The sequence below is a fragment of the Perca fluviatilis genome, chromosome 15 (genome assembly GCF_010015445.1).
Source record: "Perca fluviatilis chromosome 15, GENO_Pfluv_1.0, whole genome shotgun sequence".
Classification (NCBI taxonomy): domain Eukaryota; kingdom Metazoa; phylum Chordata; class Actinopteri; order Perciformes; family Percidae; genus Perca; species Perca fluviatilis.
The window spans coordinates 23,607,047-23,634,956 of NC_053126.1; the positions used below are offsets into that span (position 1 = coordinate 23,607,047).

The following is a 27,910-nucleotide window of genomic DNA, read 5'->3' on the forward strand; positions in this document are numbered from 1 at the left end:
ACTTATGTGCACAAAGCTTTACCTAATAATAATTGAAAAAAATTCAAAAACAACACTGTCCCAGTTGCTCTAACTAATCCACAGACCTCACTGTGCACAGTTTTCTGTGGTACAGCTTTGTACAGAGGAAATAATCAACACTTAGGTATCAAGCATGTTAATTTGAATCAGTGTCTTGAATACAGTCAGTGGAAGAAGTAATTTCAGTGTTATTACCCCAACAGATGCATTAAGAGTCAACAGCAGGATTCAGATTGTTGTGAAAAGAGAAAAGAGTGTTTGCACACCGTATGCAAGATTCGATAGCGTGTGTTCGGGTGTGTAATGCAAGATTAGTTTGAAAGTGTGTGTTTCGGCTTGGCTTGGCATTCTGCTTTACTGTTTCTGATGCGGTCTGGTGGGTGCAGTGGGGATGATGATGGCGGCCGTGGCGGTGACCCATGCCTTTGTTAGGACAGCACAGACACCAATTCTTCTCGCAGACTTGTATTTTACACCGCTGTCTTCCACTAGTTGGTAGCCCTCGCCTCACAACATTGACCTTACCTCAGAACTCCAGATAGCATTGTGTTGTTGTTGTCGACAACATCAATGAAGCACAAAAAGCTTAGTGTTAGTTTATGAAAGGAATTATGAAACGGTGCTCATGAGTTTAGTCTCCCAAGCGAGACTTTTCTTATAACAACTCTGCAGTGTCTGGCAGAGAAGAATTCAGGTCTCCTGTTGAGTCAATATGTTTCCTCTCTGAGGTTTGTTGGCAAAATTTCTGAAGAGAAATATTTCACTTGGTGTCTCTTACCATTAATGTCTCATCCAATCAACTACCTTGTTACATTTTCCAATGACTGATATGATATTATTTTATACCCACTTCAGTTTGACCCACTGTATTTATGATCCAGTAGGAAGAATGTTGGCATCAACACAAAGCAAAAAACTGTCTTTTGACTGATTAGGATGCTGTAGGTGTATATAACAATGGGTGTGACCAGTCAATCATGTCACCTAGAAATTATGTTCATATACAACTAATTTGCAACAGCAAATACATTTTGAGCAAAAGTTAATACAGACCAGATTATGTTCTCTATCAACATATCGAGGAAAAGTTGTTAATTAACATATCTGGCAAGTCGCAAAAATGTTGATATTGAACGTTTCAGTAAAATGTTCTCTGACATACAGTATACAGTACTGTATCTCTGAAATATATATCTATGTAATCAGAACCTGCTTTATATTAGAATATGGACATTAAAATGCTGTTTAAAGGAGCAGTGTGTAGGATTTAGGAGGATCTATGAAATGGAATATAATATTTATAATTATGTTTTCATTAATGTATAATCACCTGAAACTAAGATTTGTTGTGTTTTCATTAGCTTAGAATGAGCCCTTCATATCAATGCCAGCATGACCTCTTCCACAGTGCCCACCATGTTGCACCGCCATGTTTCTACAGTAGCCCAGAATGGACAAACCAAACACCGGCCCTAGAGAAGGCCTTTTTGCACTTTTACGTTACCTGAGGGCCAGCGTAAGTTCTTCTACAACGTTCAAATGTCTTTTGACCCTAAAAAAATAATCAAATCTTTCCTCATTCGGGCAACACACTTACTGGATGTTTCTTATCTAAACTTTTTTTCAATACTTTACTACTGACTTCAGCACTGAGAAATAACTGAAAATAAAGAAAAGACAACAACAACGCTTACATGTGCAGTATAAAAGCTGCCTGTGGGTAAAAAGAGACAGCCTGTACTAGATTCAGAGTTAAGGATGTGAGATGTCAGCGAGTTCAAGTCTAGGTTATGTAATATCTTGTTGCCTTAAACGTACCTCAGACACTAACAGTGATACTTGTGTTAGTCATTGTGCTTCAGCGACTTTATCTGAACTTTTCTGAACACAACCAGAGCCGATGAATCGGACGGCAAAGCTTCGGAGCTGATTTACATTCCCTGATGCACGCTGTTACCTAGAGCCAGATGGGTTTTTTTAGCAGTTAACTGGAGCTTTCCAAAAGCATGCTTCGCAAGGCATTCGTCAAAATATTCCACTTTTGCTTTTTTAGACCGGTTACACAGCCATCATTCCTTCAAACCTATTTTGTGAATGAATAATTAACACTTCAGGTAGGCCCCTGAGAGTAAACCACTTTAAAACAAAACAACATGACATGGTGCATTGCACTGAGATGAAGGAAAACAACATTTTGATACATCACGAATGTATGTGGAAAACAATCTGAAGTTACTCAAAAAAGAGAGATTTTCAAAAGATTTAGAAGATTTTTTTAGTTTTACTAACTGAACTATGCTCCAATAAATTACCTCTGTGAGCTGCTTTTCTCTCCCAAATAGCTGAAAAATACTTAACACAACCCTTACATCTGAAATGTTTTTTTCATAACTTCAAAATCTTGTAAATTGGACTCAAATGCCCTCAATGAATGATCCATGAACTCAATTTGAATATTTGAAAAGCAGCATGCACACTCTTGCCATGCATTCCAATCCAATGTTGTTTTATTTACAGGACTTATTGTGGGCTTTGATGTTACCAATCAAAAAATGTCAAAGCATTAAAAATATACTGTTAGAACACCGTAATTACATCCTGTTACATTTAGATCCCAGCATGCACTGGTTCAGGGGAGGGGTTTACCCTGGACAGACTCAGGACTTTCTTGCTGCAAGGCCACATTATTAAGCACTGATCCACTGTGCTGCTTAAAAAAATCTCTCATCCAACCCAAACCTTCTGCCCAGAAGAAAATGTATGAGACTTTGTAACAAACTGAGGCTCTTGTCGGAGCAGCTGTTTCTTTCTGTGAGTCACTTTCTCATTGTGAGTGTCAGAGTTCATTTTTCACGTGTTGTCAGGAAGGCAGCTTTTTGCCACTTTCATTGTGAACTATAAACACATAGACGAGCTCGTCAAAAAAGGATCAACAATGCTTCTCTTTGTGAATAAAAGGCCAAAAGGAAACAACAGATGAGGAGCTGCAGTTACACACGTCTATGCAACTGCTTGTAGTAGTTTCACATAATTCAGCTGAGGACTAATCGATGAGGCGTTCACAATCACATTCTTTTACTGGTGTGATGTGTGTATGCTTGTTTTATAGGAGCATATCTGATCCTGTATTCTGTGAACAAATAATAGTGTTAATAATAATAATATAATTAATTAATTAATACAGTCACTGATCTACGTCAGTCTTTACATACTGTACTTGTGTTGTACTAGTTTGTGCTAGTAAATATTCATTTGTTCTGGTAGAGCATGATCACAAAAAAATATATCAAAGTACATCTATATGATTTATAGAATTTCTGTAGGAAGTGACAATGCTGGTAAAATCATTATGGAGTTCCTCAAGGATCTGGCATAGGATATTAGATTTTTTAATGTGTGTGTTTATTTCAGCTCAAAATGGCTTGTGATCAAATGTTCCACCATTTTAGTTTTCTTTATTGTAGTATTGTAAGTAAATGTGACCTGTTTGTGTGCATTGCCATCAGTAGTTGCTAGGATATGCAGCTAGACAGGAAATTTAATTTGCTTCTTTCACTTTTAGCCCCAAATTGAGTCTATAAGGTCAACCTTGTACTTTTTAATATGTCTTGTAGTGGTGCTAACATGCTTCATAACCGAAAGGTATTAGTTTAGAGATGTTTCTGTAATTCTGAAAACGGTAAATCAGAGAAGCGTATTGGGAGTGGTAAAGAGCCTGGGGCTAAGTTCTAGGGGAAAAGTCCTTCACTATAGTTACAAGGATGTTGGTTTGTTGAAATTATAGAGTGGATTTTATTTGACTTTGGCTTGTTAAAGTGGTTCTGACTTTGATTATTTTTACGTGAAACACTGCGGGCACTAAAGAACTGGGGAGATTTTTTTCAGCTCGATAATTTCGTGGAACATTTTGACAATATTGCAGGTATTGGCTGCAATCATTTTTTTTTTGTGATCGCAAGACTGCAAATTCCTTGAGGGACAGACTGTGCTGTTAATACCTTTATTGCTTCTCATTAAAACTGTTGGTTCATTAGTTGAACAACACCAAACATATTTTGCTAGATATGAGAAACTGAAACAAATTATATTCATCAACATATCCCCCGAACCTACAAAATTGTTTCAACACCTGAGAGAATATTAAAAGTGTTCTGCCAGTCTCTGGCCATGTAATGTGATATGAAAGATGGGCAGAAAGTAGGGAGGAGCGGAGGCCACCTTCTCATCACCTGGTCACCCAGACCGGCAGACAGAGCGCTGGCCGTCTGTCCACTCGTCTGATTTCCATCCCCTTGGCACACTGGGTAATAGAGATCAGTAATTGGGTGCTATAAATCCTGGCAGAGGACAAGGTGGGTCAGAACAGGCTGATTACTTAGGCATTACAGTCAATCTAAGCAAGTCCTTGAATTGAAAGATTTGGTGAGGTGGATTCTCATTATCGGGCTCGGTGCATGTATGCATTTGTGTGAAAGAGTAAGGGCCAAGGTCCCCTTTCCCATCCCCTGTTGTAGGATGACATTATGCAGTGCTCCAATGCCCTCAACCGTGCAGACTCGTAAACATCACAACAAATTTATTTTCCTCATCCCCTCACAGTTTTATAAGAATGTTTTCAGAATCGTCAGAGAGCGGTCGTGGGGGACCGCCTGGAGTTTTAAGACCTCTCTGCTCGAGCGGGCTCCTCGGTGCGTTAAGGACCTCTGCCTGGGTGACACATTCACGGCAGGTTCATAGTTAGGCCACGGGACGGTCTTTGGTTTCAATCTGCAACAGGCATGCAACCAGGACTCTCGCCATCTGCCTTCATCATCCCTCAGCTTCTGTTTCACAGAATGGTGTTTATCTTTCAGTGTAGCCAGAAAACAAGCTCTCGAGGTGATTAGCTCTGTCATTTAACATGGAGCAGATTGATGGCTATATGGTGAAATGCACCTTTCTGTTATTTTTCATCTCAGGGCCTATGAGCTTAATCCATTTTAAGCTTCTCAGTAAGAAAAAGAGTCTATGGAAGGTGAATTAGAGTGTAAAGCCGATAGTCTTTCTCAGCATTCTCTCCAGCTGAGGGTGTGACTTACTGGATTATGGGAACAGTAGTTTCTGCTCCAACCCCCCTTAAGTTCTCTGATGGGGCTTTTATATTCCTGCCTGTTTTGATACAGTTTTTTTGTATCGAGACCGCATCGACACATTCTGACTGTGAATTTCTTCATCACAAGTTCTCCTGCTCCTCTGTGCCATCAGCTCCCCACCAAAAAAGTCTTTTATTCACAGTCTTCAAAGTCATTTGTCTGAAAAAAATAAAATCAGCAGAAGCCTGAAATTGTAAAATCACATTATGAATAGTGATATGGCTGGCATCCAAAATATGGGCTAAATGAGCAAATGCAATAAATTATCTCAGTATACGTTTGGAGATGTAGAAGAAAAAAAAAAAGTAAGAGAAAAAGATATATGACAAAATTATACTGTGGCATCAGTGCAAACCCCTGCAGTGTGAAGTGTTCCCAATCAGAAAAGCACTCATGCTACCATCATCTCTCGACTCCTATAACAGCATGCTACTTCACTTAGCAGCCTCCATTTGGGATGCAGCACAAATACTGTTTTAGCGCTTTTATCTTAATGCACTGCAACACCCTGTAGCACTAAAGGCATGATTATTGTACAGAGATAGGACGACTTGCATTTAAGCAAGACGTATTTAGACAGGAACTTAGCACCAACCTAACAACTCAAGGGCAGATGGCTGTGCGATAGTCATTGCTCATTCGGTTAATTTTTTGTAAATGGACTCTTTCCATATATTTTAATATAACACTAATTCTTTGCATCGTTATCCCAGTTTAAACCATAATGTCCTACTGAGTGTGTTTTGCTTGGAGAGCAATTTATCTGCCAGATACCAAACTGTTGTGACTTTAACCATCTGCTGGCTGGTTTGGCTTTGAAATACTGAAGAAAAAAAAAAAGCAGCTGAAGGTTAGAGGGATCACAGTGAGGTTGGGTTGCTTATTTCCATTTTTGTGATGGGAGCTGAGCGACATATGGCTGCTGTCGGCTTTGTGGTGAAGCCAGGTGTGGAGGTGAGCCTCAGCAAAAGCCTCGCAGCCACACCCATCTGATAGCGCCTTCAACGCGGAGGATAAAACGTCCGTCACCCTCGTCTCTGAGCGTGCTTGGACCCAATGTGACAGTGAGGCTTGTTCTCACAATTTCACTGATTTAATAGAGGCACGATGTCAGTGCTGACCTCATCCACTGATGTCTTCACAGCTAATGCCCTAACATGTGACATTGACACTCAGCAAGACAAACCGTAAAGGAGGGAGATGGATTGACAGGGAGACTCATATGTCTCCCTCTGGATGGAGGAGAATGATGGACATTAGACAGGAAGACATCAGTGTCAGAAAAAACAACAAAATCAAGCATAGCATACTTTATTTTGTCTCATAGTCATGTAATGTCACATTATGTCATGTTACTGTGGTGTGGGCAGGCATGTTTTAAGTTATTAATTATAAGAAGTATATTTTAGAAGTATAGTGCAGTAAGTTTTCCTGCTATGCAAAGTGGTGATCATGTATTCTGTGGTCAGTTCATGTTATGCATGCTTATTATTTTAAATACTGAAATAATGAATAATGAAACTAGAACACACAATGTATACAAATGTACAGTACAGGCCAAAAGTTTGGACACACCCTCTCATTCAATGTTTCTTTATTTTCATGACTATTTACATTGTAGATTCTCACTGAAGGCATCAAAACGTGAATGAACACATATGGAATTATGTACTTAACAACAAAGTGAAATAACTGAAAACATGACTTATATTTTAGATTCCTCAAAGTAGCCATCCTTTGCTTTTTTGATAGCGCTGCAAACCCTTGGTGTTCTCTCAATGAGCTTCATGAGGTAGTCACCTGAAATGGTTTTCACTTCACAGGTGTGCCTTGTCAGGGTTAATTAGTGGAATTGTTTCCCTTATTAATAAAAAAAGCAAAGGGTGGCTACTTTGAAGAATCTAAAATATAAGTCATGTTTTCAGTTATTTCACACTTTGTTGTTAAGTACATAATTCCATATGTGTTCATTCATAGTTCTGATGCCTTCAGTGAGAATCTACAATGTAAATAGTCATGAAAATAAAAAGGAAACGCATTGAATGAGAAGGTGTGTCCAAACGTTTGGCCTGTACTGTATATTGTCATACATTTGTATGTCATCTTTGTACGTGTAGCATTGATTTATGTACTTGAGCAATGGAAGATGAGAGAGCAATAATGACTTGATAAATACCATCGGTATCAAAACTGTATTATATAACTTTATTTATAACTTTATTTTACAGACTCAAGGTCCAGATAGAAAAGTACACATAACATATTACAAGATGGGTACATACAAACACACAAACATAAATACATACAGACATAATGACTGCCACATATTACATAAAGGGAACATACAAAACATACATACATACATACATAGACATACAAATAGCTATGCACAATAATTAAAACCGGTACAGATGCGGGATCCAGTGTCTCCAGAGTTGGGAGGTATATCTGGTATCACTAAGTGCAGGGTTGGTTAAGGCAGTTACTTACTGTATTTTAGTATCAGATATCGATTTTGACAAGAAGATCAATACATGCTGACTGTCAATAATGCAGTCTCCCCTAGCTGAATTTTGCCCAAAATACAGATTTGTCTTCTTCCATTTGCTGCTAAATTGTGACCACATGCTACATCACTGTAACCACCTACAGTCAAAGGAAAGATTACATGTCATACTCACCAGTCATCAGCCCCTAACAAAGAACATGTTGCATTCGTCAGAGTTAAAGGCAGGGCTGGTAATGTTGAAAAGCTAGCAAGAATTGAAAGTAGCGTCTCCACACACAGACATGCACGAGCACCACTGGGTCGCTGCTTCATAGCAGAGCAGAGAAAGGACCGCAGTTTTACTTCATGGGCCCTATCTTGCACCCGGCGCAGCGCAAAGCCCGACGCAAGTGTCTTTGCTAGTTTAAGACCGATGCAGTTGTCAATTTCCCCGTCCAGCGCCCGCGTCGTTTAAATAGCAAATGCACCTGCGCCCATCTTTGCGCCCATGGGCGTGCTGGTCTTACAGGGAGATGTGTTCAGGTGAATTCTTGGCTTATTGCTATCTTGAGGCAGAAGTGAAGTGATCACTGACCAACAAAAACCTGGTCTAAAGTCAATAACGCAGCATTTCATTGTTATTTTAACAGCAAATTAGTAAAATGCGCCTGGGCTCGTGCACAGCGCGCACACTATGCTTGTTACACACACACAGGGAAGCGCAGCAGCACACAAACATGCAAAAGATTACAAATAAAAATATTACGGTGCAAATCCGCCATCATAATAGCAATGCGCCAAGGTACAAACGCGCCTGCCTTTTAAAGGGAATGGGAGATGACACTCTGATTGGTTTATTGCATGTTACGCCCAAAGCACATCTATGAATTAACGAAGACACTAAGTACAACCCTTTTGAACCATGTGCCCGGTGCACGGACCCTTTTTTCCGCCGTCAAACTAGCAAAAGTGGATTTGGACACCCCCTGAACGCACCTGCGCCATGCGCTTCACGCCGTGCGCTTAGATCGTTATAAACGGGTCCCATGTCCCCAATCACCAGCAAGCAAACAGCTAATATTATCGTAACGAATGTTTTAAACAAACATGACTACTGTTAGCAATGTGACGACGACAGCATTGAGCTCAGGCTCGTACATGGGAGGGGTAGAGTACGCGTAAGCTGGGGCAAGGAGGCATTTCATTGGTTCTTTCCAAGTGGACCGTGAGGCAGTGATTGGTGGGCGTTTTTACAGGATTACCGCAACTACAGATGATGGATATTTTTCGCTCCTTTTTCAGAGCCCATAAGTTATTTATTGCTGTCGGGGTGTAAAGGCCATTTCAAACAATATATAAAAAAGTGTATAATGGTAAAAAGTATCCAACCCTGCCTTTAATCAGGAAAAAAGCACACAGATCTGCAACCAAAGAGAAGGAAGGAGAGGTCAAACACATTTTGTTACTGAAGGATGTTCTTCAGAAATGCAGACAGTTTTCAGGCTGCATACAGAGTGAAAAATGGCGGAAATCACCTATTGTGACAGGCTGTGCCAAAGGCAGCCCATAATGTCATCCACTTTTGAATTGTTATCCTATGTGATTCTAGGTGTATTAAACCAAATCAGAGTTGAAAGTACTTAATAATGAAAAGGATAATTATCAGCAATAACCTTTATATTATTACTTTATATATATAATATAGATAGTATTACTTCAGACTATCAGATCAAAATTAGTTTGGTATCATCTTTCTGTATGAGAGAGCAGTATTGTGGATGCAACACGTTGTCATACCTAAACGACAGAATAGGACGATTGCCAATGACTCCCCAAATTACATTTACAGAACAGGCTGATATAGCATGATACGGCCATTTTAAACACGTGACTATAACTCTTGAACGCTGTGGCAGATTTAATCGCATGACTGTTCTATTTAACGCAACAGTCACAGTTTTAAACCTTTTAAACAAGTAATTAATGTAGTGAAACAGAACTATTGTTCAAAGTGAGACATACCCAAAACATAGTCAGCAATACCAGAGCTAGCAAAAAGCAGTTAGCCCACAGACTTTTTATTTATTGGTCATTTTTCCACCTTTAATGATAGGAAAGCAACACAAGTGGGAGAGAAAGAGGAATGACATACAGGAAATTGTCCCAGGTCAGACTTGAACCCTGGACGTTCTGCATCGAGGTACGAATTTCTGTATATGTGCACCCACGCTATCGACTGAGCTATCCTGGCCACAGAAACCTCAAACTTAAACATCATGCTTCAGTCAAGCTACTGTGGTCAGAGCAGTCAGCAGAATACAAAGGAGAAGCACTTGTTTAATCAGGGATGTTTACCAGATTATGTGAAATAATCAGCCTTCAAAAGGTACTAGGACATGCTGGACCCAAATTGAAAAAATCCCCAGTGAAGTTTCTTGTTGCCGTTCTGCTCCAAATTGAGCTGAAACTGAAAGTTTAAAGTAAAAAGTAATTGAAATAAGGGAAACCAACACTGAACTGTAGGAACGTACAGTAGAACTGATTTGAAAATGTGGAACTAAAGTAACCTTGATGTGATCCTTCTCCTTGCTACGCTGCGGTGTGTTTTATTATGTTTGTGTTGTATTATATTCTCTGTTCATACATAGCTGAACTCTGCTTAATGGACTAACCTTCCAAACTCACAGCAGCACAAACACAAAGAACCTGCTGTTTTTAAAATGATTGAGCCATGACTTGTCAGCGAGAATCTACTTTCGCCCTTGAATGCTAATTAAGTGATGTTTATGCAGAGTCACGTACACACTCCCAAAGGATCTGGCAGGCTGGATTTCCAAACTCTTAAAACAAATCTTAACATGTTGTCAGCATAACAATGTCAATAAAAATGGCACTTCACTTTCTGTGTCAGCGAGGCATTTTTTATTCCCCCAATGGGAAAGGCTTCAATAAGATCTCTCCCTAGCATTCCACATTATCTCAATCTGTGACACAATTTCTACAATCAGCCTGACAGCTGCCCTAAAACAAATTAAAATGTATGAACTGAAAATGCAAATGCAATCCAACTCATTTCAAAAAGTTTTCTGTTGTTTAAATGTTTGCTGTAGTCATTGTTCACACTGTGTGGGGCAAACCCAGAGGCATATTTTATTAATATTTAAAACTATTTTTATAGGCGAGATTCTGGCACAAAAGTTGCATAAAACGTTTGAAAGATCGTCGATACAGAGTTGAGTGCCTGAGTTTTGTAATAGTTGGTGATTGCTGGAGGCTCAGTTTTCTTTCCTTTCTGAGATTTGTAGCTTAGTGGTGATTTAATGAAATGAAGTTAGATTATTTAAAGTATAGTTTTATATGAGCTCTCAGTGTTTCCTCTAGAATTCTTTTCAGCAGTGGCGGCGGGAGTGGAAGGGGGGGGGGTGTTGACTGTCAAAAAGTACGGGCTTATCTGCTAATGTTAGCTACCGACCGTTACCTTGAAACCATCCAGCAAATAGACGTTACCGGAGGGTGATCGTCACCGCACTGTTTAACAACAAAACAAAACGCTAAGTGAACATTACTAGCTACGTTTTTCATGTTGGTTTTGAGCGGTATGCACAAAACCAACAGCAACGTTAATATAGCGTGTCGGAGGAATACAGCGTGTCCTGCAGTGGGGAGTCAAAGGCAGAGGGACCGTCACTGCAGCGTTCACTAACGTTAGCTTCTTGTCTCATCTGGGGTCTGATAAACAGTAAATTCATCAAATTCAGTGTCCACAATGCTATTTTCCAATAAACTGTAGCTGTCATCTTTCGTCGCTGTTTGTCACTTTGCCTAAGATTGAGTGACAAGTAGTACTCGCCCTGTTGTTTATTTGGTTGCCATGACTTCGCGAGTGATGACGTCCTGTCACTGTTCCAGTTGCTCACCCTAAGGGGAGAGAGAGCGGATGACAGTTCGCTTGAGTTCAGTAGAGCAGACGGCTCTGCAGAGTTGTGTAATTACGACTTAATGACTTTTCATAAACAGCTGAAGGAGCGACGGTGCGCGGTGTACATAGCAGAAACCCTGTTGTGCATCTGCACCATTTCTGATACCGTGGCGGCAGAAATTTTACCGTGGCGGGCCGCCGCGTCTCGAAAGATGGTTGAGGTTAGGTAATAGGTCGTCAGGCAGCCAGTCTCACAAGGGTTTTTCGTGGGTTTTTGCAAATCTAGGGTCACAATCTAGACATGACCCCAATAATGGTGGTGTTACTTGATAAATTAAAAAAGGACTACAAGGTAGATACTACAAAATACGCAAATAAAAAGCTACAAGTCATGGTGTCGGTCATTTAGCAAAGCTTGGCTACTACATTTGGCAGACATGACTAAAAGCTACCAAAAAGACTTCTTCGAACTATAGACAGTACTTTTTCGGGCCAATCCACAAGCCAAGACACTATTAGACCCAGACAAAGATAGAAACTACTTTGCTAGGGTTTTTGTCTGTGCAAAATTATTCAACCATCCATGTGTGTATTAGATTTGGTTACCATAGAAATGTAGTATTGCTCTTCCATAATGTTAGGGAACTCACAAAAGAAAAAACACATCAGTCAAAATGGATGCAGCAGAGATATCCTGACTTTTAGTCCAAAATATTGGATCCTCCACTTCCCATAATGCATCTAAATAGCACCTCTTTGTCTGACCGCTTCTTGCCCATGTGTTTCAAACTTCATGGCCCCATTTCATTGTACCGTAGCAGTGGGTTCATTTTGATGGTAAGCTAGTTGTAACTGTATTGTTTTGAACTCATTTTCAAGTAACCTTGGCTTTTTCCTTGAACCTGAAATGAAAGTTAGGTGTTAATATCTGAACCATTTCTAGCCCAAAACTAAATCTGAATTTCCCCTTAAAATCAAAAATCATTTGTCCAAATGTCACCAAACTATCATCTATACAAGCTTTCCATACTGCCCTGTGCAAATCACAACTTATGTGTAAATCCACCTGATGTGTCAACATCTAATCAGCCCAATTTGGGAATGAAATGAGGGGAAGACATGAGAGAAAAAGAAAGCCAAAGAAAAATGAAGCGGCGTGAGGGAGAGTGGGGAGAGTCACCGCCGCCCACCACTGCCTGGCCCTGACACCTTGTGAAGAGTGCTCATTCATCACGCGGCGCAGGGCTTGAGCCTCCGTAAATCACTGTGGATAAAGGACGCGCCATAAAGAATGGAATTGTGAAGGTAAGGGTTTTAAATCCCCCTAGATGATCCGAGATAAACACGGAGAGACTTTTGACAGTCCCTCGTTACCGCCATGAGCGAGAGGAGCTGTCACCGCTCCCTCCTTGCCTTTCATCTCTTGGTAACAGTCTGGCTGCTAATATCCTCAATTATCTCTGCAATATGTTGCTGGGAAAAGGGAAAGTTCCGAGGAGGCATTCACACAATTTAAAAGTTTTAATTTGACAGCTTGTGGTGTAATGATGACTTGTGATGAGGGTAGAGGGGACCTGCAGCCCACACGGAGTGTGTGACAAGTGATCGGACCGGACTCAGAATGAGTTTGTGGATGTCAAGCCTTTCTGGATCAGATGTCAGGAAGCCAAATAGATGTTTCACAGGTTGATGCGGGAAGAAGAAAAAAAAATGCTCAAAGCTCCTAATTGTAAATGGCAGTGGCATTTCATTTGTTCATTTCTTTCACCTAAATACATTGAATTCTCCAGACGATACCTGTAACAGTGTCTCATGTTAATATCTGTAACACCTCCATGACATTTTTCCTCTCTTGTATCAAAGAGAAACACGTAATAAATCAGCATAGTGTTGCACAGTGCTTGGCTCTCTTTTTCTCTGAACCGATTATACTGTTCCTAAAAAAAAAAAAAAAAAATCCATCCGTACGTGCAGGAGAAAGAATGGAGTGCATTTGCATAGACGGAGCAGCCGTCCGTCTGATAATGACGCCTAAGTCACAGTGCATGATGGAGACACAAAGGGCACGAGACTGTCGCATGAAGGTTGACTCTCAGGAAATATCCTCCCACCTATGTACCTCGGCAGGTAATTGTCTTTTCCCCCTCCTTTTTTCCTATCTGATATATATACATAGCTTCAACTTGGAGGATAAACCAATCGATCATTCCAAGTGTCTCAAGTAATAAGTGAAAGTGATAAATCGAGGCTTTGCACTCAGGTTTATGAAATATGCTCCGTCCTGCAGGTGTGGATGCATTATCTGGCAGTCAGTGTTCCTGGGCCTAGGTGCTGGTGTCAGAGCACGTAGGCAGCACTGTACTGCTAATAGGAGGATCCGCCTACGGTGGAAGTGCCTGCTCCATCAAGGGCTTTGTGCTGCAGTGCAATTAGTACACAAAATATTAACATAAGGATCAGACGTGGTGTTTCAACCAGGGCGCAACTTAAAAGTTCAAGGTAGTTCACATCAGCGTACAGTCGTTGTGATCTTCTTTCGCTGGAGTAATTGCCTCCGGTTCATTCAGCTTGACTCAGTATAAGGTGAAGTCAGTAGCCCCGGTGGCATAATGACGGAGTACACACTTTCTTGTTCACATTAACAGCTTTTGCTTGATAGATAAAAGTCCCAAATAATGGCTTCTGTGATGGAGTGAAACCAGGATAACAAATTGGCCCTTTGTGATAACAACCCCCCTGTGAGCTACCCGGGTGTGAGAGTAAAAGACAGACAGCTTTGAGGAGAGGCAGGTCTGCAGCAGCTTTGCGCCAGGGGAATAGCTCCATGCCCTACAGAAGGATGGATAGTGTAGATTTGTAATGGTTCCTCTGCTTTTGACAAAGTAACCTAACCCGCAACTTTTATCCTCATTGGCTAGAGTGAAAGGGCATTGGCAGAGCTGGCCTGAGATAAGTGAGGCCTGTCGCTCTGGCTGGTACGTTATAAATTGCAGCTACCTCAATCATGTGCGTGAGACAAGCGAGCTGTCTCCTGTGACAACCTCCTTTTGACTTGACACGCAAAAAAATAAATAAAAAATTGATACAAGGCGGAGAAGGAGGGATTGAAAAATAATGTGGGCTGAGCAGATGTGGGAGGGGATGTCTTCCTCCACAACTTTTATTTAACATTGCATAATGCAAGATTTTAATATTAAATTAAAATGCTGTACACGCTTTGTCTAAAAAAAAAATAAAATAAAAAATACAGGGCTGCAGGACAGAAGAGTGTCCAACACTTTTCAATTAAAGCCCCTTGGATTCTCCTACATTTTTTTTCCTCCAAATTTAGAAGTGGTATTCCTGCTCAGAGTGCAGGAAATATATCATAGTTTTTTAACTACGAGTCAAGGTTAAATAATTCTTTCATTCATTTTTTTTTTACCACCCACCAAGACTATAAAAGGGTTGAACCATTGAGTATGCAGTTAACTGGACCAAGGTAATGAAATCCTCTGAAGTGAAGTTATAACTGTGTATCACATAGAGCTACCGAAGGGTCAGTTCACCCATAACACAAAAATATTGAATTTACCCCAGCTGAGCAGATAGGTTTTCTTTTTACTAGTCGAAGGTTTTGAGCTGAGCCTCAAAACATTTCATTTCTGCCACTCAAAAGAGTGAATATTGACATTTAGAAAACTCAACAGCACTATGTGTTTTTCCAGAAGCAATGTCCTAGTTCTTGAACATGAGACCTTTCATGAACAGTATAGCCGTTTGAACAGTTTTTGGAGGGGACTATTTATTCTGTTGAAAACAAAAAGAAACTGAATTTGAAATTTGTTGGGGATCTCAAAACTAAATGCCATCACCTCACCCGTTGCATTGGGTGGTAACAGAATTCTCTGCAGCAGTGGCTGGTTAGCTCAGTTGGTAGAGCAGGCGCACATATGTAGAAGTTTACTCCTCGATGCAGAAGGCCCAGGGTTCAAGTCCGACCTGTGACGGTTTCCTGCATGTCATCCCCCTCTCTCTCCCCCCCCCCTTCGTGTCTGAGCTCTCCTATCATTCGGAAGGTGGAAACTTTTCTGCGTGGCTAGACAGATAGTGGTGATTTGGGTGAACTAACCCTCTCACAGGTGTTCTAATTAGACTCTTCCTCTGACTGTGTGGGTGTGTACAGACTGCAACTGATTGATTGAATCTTTTGTTGGTTTTTAGCACTTTTTGTCTTTCACTACGCTGTTACATCCAGTGCTGTTCACTAAGTAGTAATGACTTCAGCAGCAATGCATCTAAAGGATCAGCTTGTCATCCATTTCTGCAGGTCAGTACCAATATTCAATATCAATGGACATGTTCTCTGTTGCTTAGTGCTGAAAATGGAGGAGTCTTCTGCTACATGTCGTTCGAAAGAGATTACACAACCTCGACTGTGTCTTGTATGTGGGTGTTGCCGTGGACGAGCACAGTACTTTGTTGATCAAAGTCAATCTGAAATAGCGGAGATATTTAACAGAGGAGTTGGGCTGAGGAGATACAGTAGATGTTTCCTTTTTAACCCACACTCCTACCGAGTCTGTTCTCGCTCTAAAAAAAAAAAAAAAAGCCTTTTGACTTTTTGTTCTTGTTTTGACCGTATGCACAACACAAATCTCTTGTTATTGTAAACCCAAAAAGCCAGGCATTAGCTTTTTGGCTAAGTCTCAGACAAGGGTATTAATCACATGACCACAGTTCACTGAACTCTGCCTTGAAATATGAGACTCATTTCTCCTTCCTGGATAATCAACTTAGGGAGAAAAGAAAATCAGATATTTCACCTTGAAATGCTTCATAACTCGCTTGCGGGATTTTAAACTCATCATGCTCACGCCCGATTATACTAGACTGAAAGAAAACTAATGAAATCAAAGCTGCGGTTGTGCAGCACAGCTTCTCTTAACACAAGCACACCACTCTGTGCCTGCCAACAAGCATATGAATAAATCTACATGAAAGCTCATATTAATTGAAATTGAAATGTTTTACTAGCGATGACAGCAGATGCCAAATGTTGGTCTAAACAATGTACATTGATCAATTCTGCCTACCCAACAAAGCCATGAATTAGTTTACCACACCATGTTCTTCCAAGGCTGCACGATATGAGGAAAATATCTATTATTTTGACTGATATTGCGATATGATTCACGATTTTGGAGGGGAATGACAATACTCATTTTCAATGATTGTGCGCTTTTTGCAAGGATTTAGTCTGTAGGATAGGATTTGTAAGCTGGGACGTCTTCTGCAGCACCACGATATGGTTCAATATGGTTTGACATATTTTGCCTTTAAAAGATATTGCACCCCGCGATTTGGATATTGCACAAGTCCATATTGTGATTTCGATAATATTGCGATAAATTGTGCAGCCTTACTTCTAAGAGGATGCATCATGGGAAGACCTGGGGGACAGTCATGTGCCTTTGTATGAGTATAGCACAGCAGGTCATACATCTCTCAAACAAACAAAACCTTACCCCTTCATTTAAGCTGGCGTACCCCGCCTACTTTAATTCATAAGCATTGCTTTTCTTAGCGGAGAGCCAGACATGTACATGATGTGAGAAAATCCTTAAGAAATTTGGAGTATTCTTATTATTTCACATTAAAGGAAGAAACACTACATAATTTACATCATCACCATAGCTAGTGTCGGGGGTCTCAGTATTTCTTTGAATATTGCTCATTTGTTTAGTCTTTCTTTGTTTCACACATTCTTTTAGTGGCACACACTATTTTATGCAAATGATCCACTTATCAGATGCTGAGTTTTAACACAATAGCACCGTGTCGAGTACAAAATATTGTTAAAGGACAACCTGGTTGCTAATTACGCAAAAGTATTAAGTCTATTAAGTATTAAAGCATCCAGTCTCCACTGACATCCAAATAAGATCCTCTCACTGTGTTCGCCACTTCTAACATCCATAACAATATAATACTACCTTATGAAGCAGAAAGAGGTTCTGTTGGTAATCTTTTTTTTCTTTAGGTTTGTAGTTCCTCAGTTTCGGTTGGTCTTCTGTGGTTTAATGCACTCATTTCCTCACATGAAGAGGCAACCCACCCACACGTAGCTTGCTACATGGTGACGATAATGAGTTCTGGCTCTGGATTTTGTTGTAGTGGCCAAAGCTGGGAACCTGTGATTTCAATAATGCTGCCTTCAGATGTTGTGTTTACTTTGTTTATGAGAAGAGTCCATATGAACACCCCACTAATTTGGTATTCACAACCTCGTAAGTGGAAATCTTCTAAAAGTTCACTAGTGGTGACATGTTTTTATCTTTTTAGAAATAGCAGAGGTCCTGGAAGTTAATTTTTTGTTAAAATAAAAGAAGTTAGAAGTTAAATTTATAGTAATTGTAGTCTTAGTCTTTAGAAGGTTTCCTTGCTAATTTGACGTCTGAGGAAAATGTTGTTATTCCCAACGGCCTCATCTTTTCCCTCTGTCATTATGCCTTGGCATTTCCTGCGTTGTGATTCCTGCTCGCTAGCTTGCTAAATTGTTAGCCTTAGTTAGAGTCTGTTAGAGTTGTTGCCAAGCAGCGGCGGTCTCACGACTTAACCACTTAAACACCAAGCATATCATGCACCTGACTTCCTGTGTCATAACCTCAAGCTCACAAGGTCCATTTGAAGGCAGCATGAGTCTGGTGTTGTGCTCATTGACCGCTGAGACTCACCAATCAGAGCTTTGTAGGTATGATTTAGAATGAGGGTGATCATCTTCTTGTGCTTCTTGTTACAGAACAATTTCCTCAAAAATGGAGACAAGCGTAGATGACATCTGCGCAGTATAGGTTGGTGTAAGTCCACTCACAGAAATAATATATTATTATTTACATATTGCTTCAGTCACTCTTAGCAAACGCTACCAATATTGACAGGATGAATACAGTACAGGCCAAAGGTTTGGACACACCTTCTCATTCAATGCGTTTATTTTATTTTCATGACTATTTATATTGTAGATTCTCACTGAAGGCATCAAAACTATGAATGAACACGTGGAATTATGTACTTAACAAAAAAGTGTAAAATAACTGAAAACATGTCTTACATTCTAGTTCCTTCAAAGTAGCCACCCTTTGCTCTGATTACTGCTTTGCACACTCTTGGCATTCTCTTGATGAGCCTCAAGAGGTAGTCACCTGAAATGGTTTTCCAGTCTTGAAGGAGTTCCCAGAGATGCTTAGCACTTGTTGGCCCTTTTGCCTTCACTCTGCGGTCCAGCTCACCCCAAACCATCTCGATTGGGTTCAGGTCCGGTGACTGTGGAGGCCAGGTCATCTGGCGCAGCACTCCATCACTCTCATTCTTGGTCAAATAGCCCTTACACAGCCTGGAGGTGTGTTTGGGGTCATTTTCCTGTTGAAAAATAAATGATGGTCCAACTAAACGCAAACCGGATGGGATGGCATGTCGCTGCAGGATGCTGTGGTAGCCATGCTAGTTCAGTATGCCTTCAATTTTGAATAAATCCCCAACAGTGTCACCAGCAAAGCACCCCCACACCATCACACCTCCTCCTCCATGCTTCACGGTGTGAACCAGGCATGTAGAATCCATCCGTTCACCTTTTCGACGTCGCACAAAGACACGGCGGTTGGAACCAAAGATCTCAAATTTGGACTCATCAGACCAAAGCACAGATTTCCACTGTCTAATGTCCATTCCTTGTGTTTCTCTTCTGCTTGTTGCCTCTCCTTAGCAGTGGTTTCCTAGCAGCTACTTGACCATGAAGGCCTGATTTGCGCAGTCTCCTCTTAACAGTTGTTCTAGAGATGTGTCTGCTGCTAGAACTCTGTGTGGCATTCATCTGGTCTCTAATCTGAGCTGCTTTTAACTTGCGATTTCTGAGGCTGGTAACTCGGATGAACTTATCCTCAGCAGCAGAGGTGACTCTTGGTCTTCCTTTCCTGGGGCGGTCCTCATGTGAGCCAGTTTTGTTGTAGCGCTTGATGGTTGTTGCGACTGCACTTGGGTACACATTCAAAGTTTTCGCAATTTTCTGGACTGACTGACCTTCATTTGTTAAAGTAATGATGGCCACTCGTTTCTCTTTACTTAGCTGATTGGTTCTTGCCATAATATGAATTCTAACAGTTGTCCAATAGGGCTGTCGGCTGTGTATCAACCTGACTTCTGCACAACACAACTGATGGTCCCAACCCCATTAATAAGGGAAAAAATTCAACTAATTAACCCTGACAAGGCACACCTGTGAAGTGAAAAACATTTCAGATGACTACCTCATGAAGCTCATTGAGAGAACACCAAGGGTTTGCAGCGCTATAAAAAAAGCAAAGGGTGGCTACTTTGAGGAATCTAAAATATAAGACATGTTTTCAGTTATGTCACGCTTTTTTGTTAAGTAGATAATTCCATATGTGTTCATTCATAGTTTTGATGCCTCCAGTGAGAATCTACAATGAAAGTAGTCATGAAAATAAAGAAAACGCATTGAATGAGAAGGTGTGTCCAAACTTTTGGCCTGTACTGTACATTGGTCACTACTAAGTCAGAAAATAGTAGAAGGGCACTCAGAGAGTGCAGACCTCCGCCAAGGCATGCCCTATCTCACAGCTAACTTTCCGACATGACACATTTTTCCGATTATTCCGACACCACATGAATGCCATACAAATGCTCTGTAACGGAAGTAAAAAATATTTTTGTGGGATTTGGATCAGCTTCAAAATGTAATGGATTCCTACTTGGCCCATGCTACACCCATCCAAGTTTCATAAAATCGGACCAACAGTTTTTTTGTCATCCTGTTGCCAGACACACAGATTACTTATGTTCTCCTCCTTATGGAAAAAAAACATGTGTGTCCATTTTGATGTGCGTTTTTATTGTTACAGTGCTGCATCTTGAGCCCCTGTCTCTTTCACATTGCAGAAATAAAATCAAAAAGTAAAGTAAGATATTAAAATGTTTATTTGGAGGTATGCTTAGATATCAATGGATGGAGGAGGTAAACAAGGCAGGTAGGTCTGGCTACATTTCTGGGTCGTATGGACATTGTAGACATGCGTGTCAAGTTGTGTGTGATGTCTGGCTGACCACAGCTCTGCCCAAACTTGAAAACTGCTTTATCCTTGATGAACGCAAAGGACAACTCAAAACTGTTCACTTTATGATTCTAAAGATTCTTGGGAAGGGGGGGAAAAAAAAAAAAAAAAAAAAAAAAAAAATTTTTTTTTTTTTTTAAAAAAAAAAAAAAATTTTTAAAATTTTTTTTTTTTTTTTTTTTTTTTTTTTAAAAATATTTTTTTTTTTATTAATAAAATAAATTTTTTTTTTTTTTTTTTTTTTTTTTTTTTTTTATATATTAAATTTTTTTTTTTTTTAATTTAAATTTTTTTTAAAAAAAAAAAAAAAAAAAAAAAAAAAAAAAAAAAAAAAAAAAATAAAAAATTTTTTTTTTTTATTTTTTTTTCTTTATGATCAGGAGCTGTGGTCATTGGTATCCCTTCTCAGGAATGAGTGAGAGCCAAGTAAGCTTTTACCAAACATTTCAATGCCATGCACATGCACTGCTTGTGGGTGAGCAGGTTAATATGGTCCCCAGAGCACTTCCTGGGGGTTGGTTTCAACAGCTCCGGTTGCATGGTTGCCCCCTGCCTTAAAGTGCTCATATTATGCTTTTTGGCTTTTCCCTTTCCTTTATTGTGTTATATATCTTTTTTGTGCATATTATAGGTTTACAAAGTGAAAAAGCCCAAAGTCCACCCCAAAGGGACTTAACATCTCCAACAGAAAACACTGTTCACAAACTGCTCCAAACAGCTCTATTGTAGTCCAGCCTTTGCAACGTGCGTCACTTTGTAACACACGTTATAATGCACGCCTAGCTGCTAGCGTGACACGCCCTCATACTCTGCTTCTGACTGGCTAGTAGTCCTTACCTAGCTACTGCGCATGTGCGACTCCCAAAAAGATTGAACAGAAGAGAGATGTCTCACTCTGTAGCTAAAACAGAGAGCTCAACACACAGGGTGAAAAGAGGAGCTGCAGCAATGTGCAGTACAACAAATATATGGTGTTTTTTGAAAATTAAACCATGTAAACCTATTCTGATATAACCTCTAAATACAATTATGAACCTGAAAATGAGCATAATATGAGCACTATAATGAATACCAGTAAGGTAAATCCGAGAAGTGTAACAAAGCCTCCTGCAACAAATATATTGCTATATATTTTTTACACACACACACACCGGCCTGAAAAAGATACACAAATTCCACACATGGTCTCCCATTTTTTAAAAGTTTGGAAAACCCCAATTACTTGACAGACTTATGGAAGAAAAAAAATGACTATTCATGAAGGCGGTCAGATGTTAGAGGTTAAAGTGGTTCCCTGATGGTTCCACGTCCTCGTGCAAAGCCTCCTCTGTCACCTCCACTGCCGCTCTCCTCTCAAACAGCGCTCTGCATTCAATCCTTTCAGGAGAAGATGTGCCCTTCCTACCAACATACTGATGTTTAATTCATTCCCGGACACCTGGGGGACACTCATAACAACAACAGGGGAGAGAGAGAGAGAGAGAGGGAGAGGGAGAGAGAGAGAGGAATTAGAAGGAACTAAATGTTTGCTTTGTAATTTGGCGGTGGAGGCTGTGAAGACAAATAAATCCTGTTTCCGTGTGTTGTGTTTGACTTGAGGAGTGGATGGGTACAGAGAAGATGTTGCCGGACACCTTGGCGTGCTCCCACTTAATCAGAGGTTGATTAAGCACACTTTCCGAGGCATGGATTAGGGGGGCTCCCCTCGGACTCCGCTAAATTGGTCGGAAGGGAAGGAAGGCAGAGTGTTGAGCGCTGCTGGGGGAACTTTTGATGTGTCAGTCAGAGAGTCTGGCATGGTTTGCTTTTATTGACCTTCCCATCCTTGATTTGTGACGGATCCCCTGGTGCTGGGGTAGGTGGGGAAGGTGCTCGAGAGGTGCAGAAGGTTAAAGGAGATTCAGCTTTTGGAAAATTTTTCCAAATTCTGCTGATCCGGTAGAGCTGCCACAAGCATTCCTGCAACTCATAACTATAAAGGGCATTGAGCTACGATGCATTTGCGGCTTAGGTGTTTTATTTTTTATTTTTTGGAAGATTATATATTTGTCATTTTTGCTTTATTTGACAACACTAGGAAAAGACGTGGCAAGTTTCCTGGGGCGGTTTCAAATCCAGGATATTGCACCTACACAGTGTGCATCTGCCTAGAAGTCCTGGCCTAGTCTTTTCTTTTTTTTTTTATCTGGTACTTTCCATTAGTACTTTCATTAAAATCTAAACAATGGGTTTTACTCATATCATCTTGTATCCACTGTTAATGGATTCAACAAAGTACCGCAGCTCAGCTCTAAATATATCTGTCCCCCTGTATGGGCAGTGTGTGTCATTTATGGATTTATGGTTAATAATAGTCTGATGCTTTCTCTGCTGTGAGACTGGTTTGTAACCCCTCCACAGAAGGAATGGCATTATTCATGTTGCTGCTGTGGCACCGCTATTAATGTAATGAGTCAGGCTGTTAATGTGATCCCGCTTCAGACACAAAGGGGATCTCTCAACCTGAGCCCTTGCTGCAGACAGGAGACCTCTGTGCCCTACATAACAACGATGGGACGTGTCATCGCTGATTTAGTTTGCCCTTGAACCTCCTAGTGATAGGACCTTGTGGGATAGCCTTTTAAAAGGAGGGCCCAGAGATGAAATGAATGCTCTGTTCCAAACTATTGAAAGACGCGCACTACAGCGGAAGGCTTTTAGAGCGAGTGCTGTAATCTAAAATGTGCTATTTCTCACTCACAGCACAGCACAGCTCTGGGATGGGCTGATCAGATAGCCAGAGATGAATCTGACTTGACCTATGAGCAGCTGCAGTCACTGCCTCCCGCATTGCCGGCCATGAGGGGAATTTGCAATGGATTCCAGATAAATAGAAATCAATTCAAATTCAGCTGAAGCCCTATACCTCCGATAAGGCACTGCTACACCTATACTCACACATTTCATAATGAATAGATAAGGATTAATGTAATTTCAAACTGTCAGCGCCTGCCAGATGGCATGTCATGGATGAGCTTATCATTGTGCCATGATTTTATTTACATCCGAGAACATAAACAGCCGGTTCATTCGTGTCATATCGGTAAACATGACTCCATGGTAACGGTCCATGGAGGTGCAGCCTCACAAGTGTTTTAAACAGCCTTATTAACTCACTCCACTCGCTCATGTAATTAATGTTGGCTTACAATGCAGCTAATATCGGCTATGTAACCTGTGAAGACACACAATAATTATGTGACCATTTGAGTGACAGAGATCAGGAAAGGAAATAGAGGAGGCCCATCCTCAGCCTCATCAGAAGGGGCAGAGTGTTGGTCCAGGTTAATAGGCATCCTCCAGGGGGGGATTAGCTGGAGTTAAAGAAAGTAAAGAGGGAGGCATTTGAATTCTGTATAATAACCTCAAATACCTGAATTTTTTTTTTTTATATATATAATCTCATTGTCACGGGCCATTTGCAAGTTCTTGGTCCAAGGCATTACGGAGTTCCCTAAGCAGGCATTAAAATCCTTTGAAAGAACACTTTATTTGAGTTGGACACTCTGTAGTACCATCCAGAAATAGCCAGCCATCTGTTTCCTGCTTTTGCACTAGCCAAGCACTGAGCTAGAATCATTCTCAGACTGACTGAGTCTTGAGTGAGGAACAAAAGAAGAAGGACAAAAGTGCTGCATAGTACTGTACCTGAAGATATGGCTGGACCAAAGTCCAGCCCGGTGTCTGGTACCCTGCAAAGTCGGGGCAGCAAAATGTTACTTTTATAAGGTGAATGCCACTTGTAGTAGAGTGAACCTGTGATCGATTGGGATGTGAAGTGGCTTAGCCGTACCTCTGTGTGTCAACAGCTTCACCCTCTCCTTCAACCCTGTGATAAAACAGAGGCTCATGGTACAAACTCTGTCGGTGTACACCTGTGCAGTGGTGGAAGAAGTATTCAGATCCTTTTACTTAAGAGAAAGTACAAATACCAAACTGTAAAAAATACTGTTACAAGTAAAAGTCCTGCATTGAAAATGTTACTAAAAGTAAAAGTATGTAAATATATTATCAGGTAAATGCACTTAAAGTATTAAAGGTAAAAGTACTTGATGCAGAAAAATCCTCACATCCCCCCAAACTGTTCTGTCAACTGTTTATCGTCTAATCATTTCAGCTGGACTTGTAGGCCTATATATTGTTGGGTATTTAAATTTATAATAAAACATTGTATTTTATAAACTACATGTGTTTTGTGCTCAAAATCTTAATTTGTAAAGTAACTAGTAACTAAAGCTGTCAGATTAATGTAGTGGAGTAAAAAGCACAATATTTCCCTCTGAAATGTATCGGAGTGGCATGAAAAGAAAAGATTTGAGTCAAGCACAAGTACCTCAAATTTGAACTTAAATACAGTACTGGAGTAAATGTACTTAGTTACATTCCACCACTGCACCTGTGAAACCTGCTGCCTGTATGATTACATTTTCATCTTCTAACTTTATCTACTTGATCCACAGCGGATTCCTCTGATCACGTAATCAAAAGCGCCCAAACTTTTACTTCAGCAAACCCACGCCATGCAGGACACAAAACCTAGAGGAGGTAAAGGTTGAATTGACAACAAATTAGAATGCGCTCCACAGCACCATAGATTGAGACAAGGATATAATTGGCTCTATATCAGGGTTAGATAGCACCGTTGTTGACTTCTGATTAGAAAAAAAAATAAAAGAACAAGGTGACTTGATGTTGTGGTGATAAGCAAAAATCCCAACTCGATCACATCGATACGTTGCTCGGGTGCACGTAGGTGGCTCACCTTGTAACCAATGACAGTGGCCACAGTGGCTCGCCGACAGATAGCCACCAGAGGATTTTTTTTTTCCAGTGAGCGTGCATCGCCATACATTTATTGCTGTGTGTGCACTGTCTTGTTTTCCTTACGATCGTTCCAGTTGTTCTCGACATACTGTTGACTTAGAGGTCAAGCCCGCGCAAAGGCATAAATTTCTGGAGCATTGATGCTGTCTAATTCACAGCATGTCACACAGCAGCTCTTCAAAACTAAAGGTCACCTCTGAGCACTTTATGGCTTTAGATCTGTTTTTATAGGCAACCGTGCCGATTCACCACTGCCCATAATCAGTATCTGAATCACCTCTGTGAGTTCTTTACCCTCATACAGGACTTTGTTTCAGTGGTAAGCAAACGGTGTGCTCCGGGGGTACAGCATACATGAGGCTAATCGGTTAAAATACCCAGATTTTTAAAAGGAGTGGATCTATTTATATCTCGTGCACCATGAGACAGGACAGTCAGACTGGAGGGATGAGGTCTGGAGCACACCATTAAAGCTCATCTTTGGTCCCCAAGTATGAAAAACATATTTTTTTTCCCTGCATCAACAGGCCACTGTTGATCAGAGTTTACAGTAAACACAATAGACTTCTCACTAAATCCAAAGAGAATGTTCATATTTCTGCAACCACCTGGATTAAGTTTATTGGCTATGGTTTTTAGTTGCTTATTTCTATGATATGTGCATGGAAACTACAATAGCTTAATGGTTTCTGAAAGTTTAATACAACTTCTTGGTTAATGGTGAGGAAAGATCATTTTCATAGTAAATAATAAAGGCCAAAAATGACTTTGATGATCTTTATCAGACCTAAGGAATCCTAACCCATGGTGTAAATGAAATGTATTACAAGTTGGAGAACACGTTCTGTACATCCTGTACTCGCTCAAACTACTGATAGTGAAGAGAAAAAGCATTAAAAAGCAGCATCCCTTTTAAGGACTGGTCGAGTGATGGAAAGGGAACACGTGGAGGCCGGAGTAATCTTCACCCGGTGTAGGTTTTTATTTGAAGGTTACTTAACCGCAACAATCAGATCAGGCTGGTTTTGGTGAGGAAACTACGTATATACCAACATGAAAAAAATACAGAAACTAATAAAGAGATCCACAAGTCAACAAAATAAAAGTTAGGCCAGGTCCATGGGTATTGGGCAAGCTTCCAGCAGGTCTGCACCTTTACTGAACAAACTCTAAGAATGAACAACCCCTGAGGTAGTGGTAGTAGTAGTTATTGAACCTGAAAGATAGCTCAGGGCTTGTTCCCTTTTCTATCCATAAAAACAGACATGTGAGGGAGGAGGCGGCTTGGGGAGGGGGATTGTGACCACATTTTTTTTATTTTTATTTTTATTTCAGACCAGCGACTATCTCTCCAATCTGTTTGCCTGTGAAACAAATACTCACTATAGTTAAATATCAGTAACGCCCCTTGAGGAGCTACTACCATAGACAGTAAAATGAATGGACAAAGCGACGCCATAGACTTCCACGGAGCCCAGTGAAGGATATTAGAAGCACTTTTCCGGTGATGCCTGAGCGTTACTGCGCAGCCTCCAACTGAGATTGTCTTCTGGTAGCTGTGCCAAGAGAAATCTAGAGAGCGTAGTTATATGTAAGGAGATAACATAGGCACGGGCTAATTATTGCTAAATAAAATGCTAGTTAACACTAGTAATTAAACTTAAACAGCTAATGTAAGTCGAAACTGCCTGCGAGCTTCTCCTGTACTATACGGTAATTTGTCTACTGTGCGACAGAAAGTCACGTGGTTATGACATAATCGTTAGCCTATTTTTACAAAAACGGCTGCTACGGAGCCATAACGTGAGATACAAGGTAATGGAGCCTTTTATACATTGTCGTGTTTCTTTAGAAATAAACAGTGGACAAATAGTCTTTAAATGCTTCAGATGTAAAGTTATTCGTTGTCAAAGTGACGCCAAAATGAATGGCAGTCAATGGAATGCTAACGACAGGTGATGGCTTGTTAGCATCAAAATGTCTCCATAGGAGGTACGCTTTGCGGATGCTCGCTTACCCCCTTGGCTACTACCCCTTGCTTTTAAACAGGAAGCTCCTCCTACAGACAAACCAAAGTTAATCCAAAACCAATTAAGACAATAAAATAAAATGTCTATGTAAAAACAATTTCTAATCATTATCCTAACTGATACTGAGTTAAAAAATATGTTTCCCTTAAAAAATGGAAACCCCCCTCTGTACTCTACTCAAATGGTACAGTCCTAGTTCCCTCTAACCAAATTTGAAGCACTTACTGTCACTTCCTGTTTGGCAGTTTGAACCCATGACCAGCAGGTAATATTGGATGAGAGCTCAGTAACAAACATTTTGGTAGTTGAAGTTGCAAATGTACAATATTGACATGACGTTTTGCTTG

General features: G+C 40.4%; 1 protein-coding gene across 3 annotated transcripts in view; it reads left to right on the forward strand.

Annotated features, from left to right (window-relative positions):
* Positions 1 to 27,910, forward strand: part of LOC120575247 (RNA binding protein fox-1 homolog 3-like) — a 433,652-nt gene that overhangs the window by 15,624 nt on the left and 390,118 nt on the right. The window lies entirely within an intron of this gene.